Source organism: Periplaneta americana, chromosome 7 (assembly GCF_040183065.1).
Source record: "Periplaneta americana isolate PAMFEO1 chromosome 7, P.americana_PAMFEO1_priV1, whole genome shotgun sequence".
Taxonomy (NCBI): Eukaryota; Metazoa; Arthropoda; class Insecta; order Blattodea; family Blattidae; genus Periplaneta; species Periplaneta americana.
The window spans coordinates 70,866,419-70,873,636 of record NC_091123.1 but is presented as its reverse complement, the minus strand read 5'-3'; the positions used below and the strand labels follow the sequence as shown (position 1 = coordinate 70,873,636).

Below are 7,218 nucleotides of genomic sequence, written 5' to 3'. Positions count from 1 at the left end.
AAGAGAACCTTCTTGACTAGTAATCGTTCATAGAGTTCAATGAAGATTGTATAACTGGCACAACTGGTAACAAGAGAATAGCTCATCATAACACACTATTGCCTTCTAGAGGAATATTTGTAATGATGAGATGGTGCAATAATACATTTTGAAGTTTTAGTAAGTCAATTAATAGTTTATTGTAATAGAGTATTTTACTTCTTCTAATCTTTATATAGGCCTACTTTCTTCTAATCATGTATTAGTCAATTAAATTCCACTCGAGTTTTGATTTTCTCTAAATAAATCGAAACCTCCAGTGAGATTACTATAGATAAAATGTTATTTTTAACACTTTTATAATATATCAATATAAGAAATAATAGCATCGAAATACGTACACATTTGATCCAGTTTCTTTTTACAGAATCATCAGAATTTCTATCAAATTACCATATTAATCTAGAAATAAAATCATGTGTAATGTCAGTGTCCCTCCTATATTAATTAATCATATAAATGTTTTAAGGAGTAATGCGTTCCAAATATTTTGCTTAGTTTCCTGTTTCGTACGTCAGAGTTCTCTGGAGGGACATAATATCTATTAAAAAAAAAAAAAAACTAAGGAAACTTAGCGCAACATAAAACAATAGTTGATATAAAACTTTTTCTGAGCCACGATCTTTTTACTTGTAGTAAATATTTGACATGTGTCTTCTAGTTTCACTTATCTTCCCGAGGAAATCAATGGCATAGATTTTGTCACTGTTTAATAAGCAGTTACCCTTAAGCAAATATGAATACACAAACTTCGGTTCAGATTACAAGCCTGACAACCACATGAATATACAAGCTGACATTGAGAAAATGAAATTAAAATGAATAAATCTAGACTCATTCTTAAAAATATTAAATTGCTGTCTTCTTTCTTCAAAGGGGGAGAAATTCAAGAGCAGCACAACTGACGTTAATGCATCTATAATAAATTATATGTTAACGTAATTTTAACTTCTTCCTGAAACTTTGGTCCTACAAATTAAAGCCAGAAAAGACTGAAGCTACAAAGAAAGAAATTTGTTAGACCATTAATGTATCTGAGGAACATTGATAAAATTAGAAAGGAAGTTATCCCAGACAAGTTAAAAGCGAACAATATCTTCAAAGATACAGAACAATGTCGGCTACATGAAATTCAATCACACCAGCAACGAAGGAGTTAAAAATAAATTACGAAACATTTTCAAAGAATTCCTACTAGTATAAACTGAAGTAGCAGTGAAAGACCGATATAGAAATGGTCATGTTATAAATTTAAACTTTATATACTCGTATCTGAGCTGATCAAAATGCCCGAAATGTGAATTTACATATATCTATTTCCATTTTTTTTTTTTAACGATAACAGGTCATTTTGACTCATATGCATGATTTACTTGGTTATTCGATCACTGTTATGATGAGTTCGAGCGGTTTCTCTCTTCGTTTAATTTAGAATTTAGGCCTATTGGTTATCCGATCGTCGCTCAAGGTTATGAATTCAAGTAATTAGAACTCTTGTCCCATAGAAATGAATTTAGAATTTAGGCCTATTGGTTATCCGATCGTCGCTCAAGGTTATGAATTCAAGTAATTAGAACTCTTGTCCCATAGAAATGAATTTAGAATTTAGGCCTATTCGTTATCCGATCGTCGCTCAAGGTTATGAATTCAAGTAATTAGAACTCTTGTCCCATAGAAATGAATTTAGAATTTAGGCCTATTGGTTATCCGATCGTCGCTCAAGGTTATGAACTCAAATAATTAGAACTCTTGTCCCATAGAAATGAATTTAGAATTTAGGCCTATTGGTTATCCGATCGTCGCTCAAGGTTATGAATTCAAGCAATTTGAACTCTTGTCCCATTTCAATTATTGAAGGTATTAAGTTAGTCTCTCATTTCTTTTATTTCGTAATTTCTCTCTTATGTAACTCTTAACGACTTCAGAAATAGTATTTCATAGTCTGTGTTGTACTTCAAAGGCATGGTGTAGGAACGCATCATTCACTGCCAAAAGCGAAGTACAGCAAAGCCAAATTAAACAACGTTCAAAGGTTCCTGACTTCCTAGCAGCAGAAGTTGCGGTCTGCCATCTTTACGAACGTTTTTACTAACCTAGCACAGTGGGGCCGCTGTAGTCCACTGTGCAGACGAATGGCAGTAGAGAGATTACGAATTCGAGCCTATGATTTTAGACAGTTTTACAATAAAAATCAAAGTACATGCGCCATTACATTCTTATTGTAGTTTTGATTGTTTACCTCTAGTATGTAGAAGTTCTGTGAATTTGTATAAGCAAATAGTGTTTAAATAGCGCTGCTCGTAATGAGGCACTACAATATTTTTAGATGGATATATAACGATGCTGTACCAACTATTAGGTTATTGAACATTGATGAGATTGTTGATAGCGAGATGGCGAGATGGTATTTGATGAGAAAGAGCCAAGAATTCGCCACAGATTACCTGACATTCGCCTACGGTTGGGAAAACCCTCGGTAAGAACCAAAACAAGCCCGACGCAGCTCCGGTTCAGTAGGAAAACACGCCAGCCGCCTGAGCTAAGCCATTATACTCTATACATACCATGAAGGTACAGTACTTGGGGGCATGGCTAGAGCACCATTCTTCTTTGGCTTCGAAACTGAAATGTGGTGATGTGAACGGCACTGCGCTCCGACCCCTTTTTATTCCCGGGTAAGATACACTGCAAGTGGGGCAAACACCCAAACAATGCTTTTCATTAATGCTTGTTGCCGAAGTAAAACAGTTTGTTTGTGGAAGAGCTTTGCCTTTCTTTCAAAGAATTGTACAGACTTGTGTCTTATGTTTGGATTTTTAATATTTGAATGTCGAGAAAGCTTTGATGGTTTCATACTTTCTTTTTTATGACAACTAAACATTGTCCGTGTTTATCAAAATGCGTAAAACTCGTATTAGTTGTTTAATATTCCTTATTTCACCTGTCTCTCAACAGAACGATTGAACTATTACCGCAGCGCCACGGCGGTAAAAGTTTGTATATTCATGTAATATTTCGTGTCACTGTTATTTTGATCGTTATTTGAGTAGTATCTGCTGGTTTTGAGTAGCCTTTTATTATCGTTGTTTCAGATTTTACAGGGATTTGTATTTTTTGAATGAGATTAGTATTAGTACGATAATGGGAGTCGCAAATTAAGCCTTATCCAAAAGTGATTCGCGTCTTCAAAAAGTGCGGGAAACGCTAAGGGAAACATTAAAGAATGGTACGAATCCCCTGATTAAAATAACCGTAAGGAAAACGTTCACTTGTAGGAACAGTTTTTCTGTAATTAGTTTCGATTGTATTGAATTTTGGTCCAGTTAGATTCAACAACGATTTAAAATCACTACTACCTAGACATCAGTAAAAAAAGCCTGACTGAAACTACCATTGTATCTGTATTCTAGTTGTAACTCTCATCCAAAATCTTCTTTTGCGGTGTGATTTTGCAGCTACTACCACAAAAGCAGCAGCAGCACTCAGAACGTTTTCCCCTTAAATTTTGATATCCCTATACTAAAGCCTTGCTGATACCAGTGTGGACAGACAGCCGAGTTCTGGCTTTTCCCGACTGGTTTCTGCCATACGGCGATGCCAATTGGCACAGCGGCCTAGGTGTGGACATACCTTAAGGTGCTGAACAAAATTTGCTTACGGAGCAAAGCGACTCTCTGGTAAAAGACTGGATTTGCATTTGTATAGTCCCGGATTCAAATTCTAGGTACGACCAATCTGATTGCGGGTTTTAGTGGTGCTAGGAATCCACTTAAAAAAATGTAAATGTCGAATTGGTTTCCATTTCCTATAGCAATATTGCAGACGTGACGATATACAGAGTGTTAAAAAGTACCCAATATTTTATAAGGTGATAATATGCATCAAAACAAGAAAATAATGTCTAATAAACATGAGTCCTAGACTGAAACTTTCTGAGATTTGAACACTTGTTCACGTCCATTCATGGCAATGTATTTTTCTGTCCTACAATACAGCAGACTACCAGATAATCATGTCGTAGTTGACACCCGTGGCATGAAATACTGATACGTCGCAAGGAATACTGAAAACAAAAGCCTGGTTGCGGATATGAGCGGAGTTCAGCAGAGATGGTGTTGTGAATTTCGGTAATCAGCATGTGTAGGCTGATGAAAATCCCCATGCAGTTGAAGAACCAAGGCATCAGCACCGATTCTGAATCAACTTATGGGCAGGCGTTCTTGGTGATAGATTAATAGGGCCATACGTGCTCCCACAGAGATTAACTGGGGATCGTTATCAGGAGTTTCTTATTAACCTAACGTATTAAAACAAATTTCAAAGAGTGCGTGGTTCCTTATGCCGAAGGGCAGAAAAATGCATTGCCATGGATGGACGTCACATTGAGCACCTCCTATGAACAAGTGTTCAGATGTCAAAAAGTATGTGTTGTAGGAACCAGGTTTATTAGACATTATTTTCTTGTTTTGATGCATACTAGGGCCTTCTAAAATATTGGATACTTTTTAACAGCCTGTATATGGCAGCAATGTAATGTAACAACACATTTAGTTGACATTCGCGAAATGATATCACAGATAAAGCGATTTTAAGTGAAATCGAATGAAAACATAACAAAATTCTTAATTAGTGTCTATATCGAAGCAAATTCACTCACTAACTCACTCATTTAATCACCAGTTCACTCGTTTTCACAGAGAGTCGCAACTTCCATGTGACGACTTCCCGTGATGGTGTCTGATTGTCTGTTTTGTGGGTAACTACATAATGCCGGTTTTGTAAAGCGTGGTGTAATTGAAATGCAATATTCCCAGAATGGAGCATAATGACATCAGTTTTATAGGGAAACTTAGGCTTGATGACGTATGCTGAAAAAGGTGTCCCGTACTGTTTAGCGCCAGCCAACTGTTGTTGCTGAACCGGACTTTTTACACGTTTGTCACGCAAGAACACCACAATTAGGTGGTCTGTTGTAATGTAATTACGAGCTAACATAACATAAAAATTACATCGGTTTTTATTGCCATTAGATGTACCATGTGTTGTACGGTACCTCTGGCTTGAGAGATTCCCATAAGCTATAATATGCAACATTTTGGTCATTAAGATTCCTCTCATATTATTATTGTATTAAGATTAGTTATTTTTTAATTTACTCTTACAAATTGTATTATCTTTCATTGTGGTTGATTTCATGAACGCTGTCACTTAACATGTTAAGAGCTTAATTTTGAATTGCATTAATTTCAAATAAATCTATAAATGGATTCTCATTGCAATTTTAAAAATCTGAATTATGGTTACATAAGAAGGTAGTTAATAGTTAATTAGGAAGGATGTTTATTACATTGCGAAGTACTATGCAGAAGTATTATTAGTGGTTTAATTATGGAACTTGTTCTATTTAACATTGATGTGAAATTTGCCCTTACTCCTGAATTTGGAAATATATGTTTCTGCTGCAAACTCAGAAGCTCTTCTTTGTTTAAATGAATTGCCAATATGTCGTTTAGGATTAAAATTGAGCATCATTACGTCTTAAGTATTCTAATATCATTTGATACAATATCATCTTCACAGTTTTCTAGAATTTGTCAATACTTGACTAGATATTCAGGTCTCTCTATATTCTCATTCTGAACATGTGTGATTTTGTACACTGATTTGTTCATTTCAAAATTAATTTAGGTTGAGTGGATTATGTTAATGTTTCTTTGTTTGAATATCAAACTTTCAGAACCTTAAAAATATTTGGTGCCTTCATAATTTTATAAAACTGCATCTATGTTTCCGTAAGTAGTTGTTCTATAACATTATATTCTCGTATTAGTTGATAATAAATTACTTTCTTCTCACTAAAAGACAGCAGATTACTTACTTACTTATGGCTTTAAGGAACCGGAGGTTCATTGCCGCCCTCACATAAGCCCGCCATCGATCCCTATCCTGTGCAAGATTAATCCAGTCTCTATCATCATATCCCACCTCCATCAAATCCATTTTAATATTATCCTCCCATCTACGTCTCGGCCTCACCAAAGTTCTTTTTCCCTCCGACCTCCCAACTAACACTCTATATGCATTTCTGGATTCGCCCATACGTGCTACATGCCCTGCCCATCTTAAATGTCTGGATTTAATGTTCCTAATTATGCCAGGTGAAGAATATAATGCGTACAGTTCTGCGTTGTGTAATTTTCTCCATTCTCCTGTAACTTTATCCCTCTTAACCCCAAATATTTTCCTAAGAAACTTATTCTCAAATATCCTTAACCTCTGTTTCTCTCTCAAAGTGAGAGTCCGAGTTTCACAACCATAAAGAACAATCGGTAATATAACTGTTTTATAAATTCTAACTTTCAGATTTTTTGACAGCAGACTGGATGATAAAAGCTTCTCAACCGAATAATAACACGCATTTCCCATATTTATTCTGTGTTTAATTTCTTTCCGAGTATCATTTATATTTGTTACCGTTGCTCCCAGGTATTTGAATTTTTCCACCTCTTCAAAGGATAAATCTTCAATTTTTATATTTCCATTTCATATACAACATTCTGGTCACGAGACATAATCATATACTTTGTCTTTTCGGGATGTACTTCCAAACCTATCGCTTTTCTTGCTTCAAGAATTTTTTTTTTTTTTTTCATTTTATGGGTGACAGTATACTACCCAGCTTCTTACCTACCTATAATCAGGGACAAGAAATATTGGCGAAGTATTAGAAACGGAAAATTTGCGATAAGAGGTGCAACAGGTGAATTGAACTAATGCTTACAGAAAGAAGAAAACGTAATAATTTAATGCGATATTTTCAGCTGACTCCGTGGCGCAACGGTAGCGCGTCTGACTCCAGATCAGAAGGTTGCGTGTTCAAATCACGTCGGGGTCATCCTCTTTTTACGCAAAGTATTTTTCTGAAACATTATTGGAAATATCACGATCAGAATTGTATACCACAAACTTTGCAATACAGTCTTGCTCCGTTATTGATTGTGACACTTCTGCATGATTTTCGACAAATCTCGGTGTTTGTAGCATGCACTCCTTCCTACTTACTGAGAAGATGCGTATATGTCTTGGCAGTATAATTTTTGCTGCATTATTCTGTAAGTGTGTACACAGTTGCATTCAGTAAAGTCTGTAGGGTAATAAAGAAAACGTTTTGTGAGATTG

At 35.5% G+C, this 7,218-nt stretch overlaps 1 non-coding gene across 1 annotated transcript; it reads left to right on the top strand.

Moving 5' to 3' along the window:
• The first annotated feature begins 6,862 nt into the window (after window positions 1-6,862).
• On the top strand, window positions 6,863-6,934 carry TRNAW-CCA (transfer RNA tryptophan (anticodon CCA)). The gene has a single exon. It is a non-coding gene; the product is annotated as a tRNA-Trp (tRNA).
• Window positions 6,935-7,218: the final 284 nt, after the last annotated feature.